The sequence below is a fragment of the Amphimedon queenslandica genome, unplaced genomic scaffold (genome assembly GCF_000090795.2).
Source record: "Amphimedon queenslandica unplaced genomic scaffold, v1.1 AMPQUscaffold_13024, whole genome shotgun sequence".
NCBI classification, from domain to species: Eukaryota; Metazoa; Porifera; class Demospongiae; order Haplosclerida; family Niphatidae; genus Amphimedon; species Amphimedon queenslandica.
Window position 1 is genome coordinate 59,493 of NW_003546740.1, and position 1,750 is coordinate 61,242.

The following is a 1,750-nucleotide window of genomic DNA, read 5'->3' on the forward strand; positions in this document are numbered from 1 at the left end:
AATCCACCAATCACCAAAATTTAGCAATTTGCCAAAATTACCCACTATACGGTATGTATCAAAAATATAATTAAAATGGGAGGTGATTTTTGGGAGTCAATTTAAAAACCACATACCATAATAGCCTTTGATAATTAAAGTTGCCTTTTTTTAATATTCATAACTAAAAAATTATTTCTCATAGTCAGCTAATTAGCATAAGGACATTGATATGTATCAGAAAATATAATAAAATAATTATTAAGGTTGATTTTGGAGCCTTGCTTTTTTTTTCAAAAATTGACTTGCTTTTAAAAATTTGATAGTGCTTACCTTGGACAAAATATTTTGTGATGATAAGAGAGAGAGAGGAAGTTTACACGACTTTATTTTTATCCTATTCTCTGTCCTTTCCTCCCCACCCTTACTCTCTCCTCCTCCTCTCATTCTCTAGTGGTTTAATGGACAGGATTGTATTATCATCAAAATCAGGCGACATGTCATGCTATGTTGCTAGAGTTTTGAAAGAGAGTGAGTTTTATCTATTAATTTTTTATCTTATCTTGAAATATTCTTTTTTTCATTGCTCTATTGTGAATCCATTGGTTACAAATCATTAGATTAACTCCACTGAAGAGTATCATTCAACTTGATCCTTGCCTGCGTCACATGAGTGGGTGTGTATCAGGGGCTGGTGGTGTTGTAAGTGATGGAGAAGAAACTGATACTGACTACTGAGAGTGAATAAGAAGAAGCTAAACCAGTCACTGTATGCTCTCTCTCCTCCTGCTCTGATCTTTTATGATCCTCTCTCTTTTTATCTTCCACCTCTGTCTCCTCATTCCCCTCTATCTCTTTCCCCCTCTCTTCCTCTCCTCTCTCTCTCATTTCAGGTAAGGTTTGCTAAAGCTGGAGCTAAAGAGTCAAGCCTGAGGAACTTTGGAAAGCTGTAAGCTACATGTACCTCTCATTTGAAATAAAGCCATTGATAATTGTTGCTAGTACTTTTAATGATATTTGATAGTGTTATTAGTGACTAATTTTGCTATTGAAACTAATTATTATTTTTATTATTTTTTGATTATATTATTAGGTGTTAATGTGTGTTAGTTCATCAGTAGTTGAAAAGGTGTGTCTCTTAATTCATTGGATCAATGCTCCCTCCCACTCAATGCACTGGAGACTGGAACTGAGACATAGTGTCATTCTTCCTTTGGAATAGAGGTAAATGATACTATTTATAGTAACACTGATACTATTTATAGTACAATCCTATTGATTGACACTATGCTGTTGTAGTATATGATCTATTATAGTAATTGATACTATTTATAGTAACGATGCTAGTGTACACGTTTGGTAGTGATGTAGAAATTCAAAAATTGCCCATTGCACAAAAATTTGTTGTCGGAATCAACTCAAACTTTTTTATTAGCAACAGACAGACAGACGTAAATAGTAAGTATGATGTACCATATAGCTAGAAAATTTTGGAGTGTTAAAATTTGGCGAATTTACTTTAAAAGAGGTCTGGAGGTTAAAATTTTGCCAATTTTTTTAACTCTGTGCTTGCTTCTATGGAACTCTATGAAATTGGAGACTAAAAAATTCGCAAATGAACCTCAATTCACCAAATTTGCCAAAGTTGTACTCCACCAAAATTTCTAGCTATATGGTATATTGCTTTGCTTGGCTTGCCCCCTTAATGTTTTACATTTATCTTGTGATGATCATGTATTATTATTGTTATAAACAGAACAAAGGGGATCCT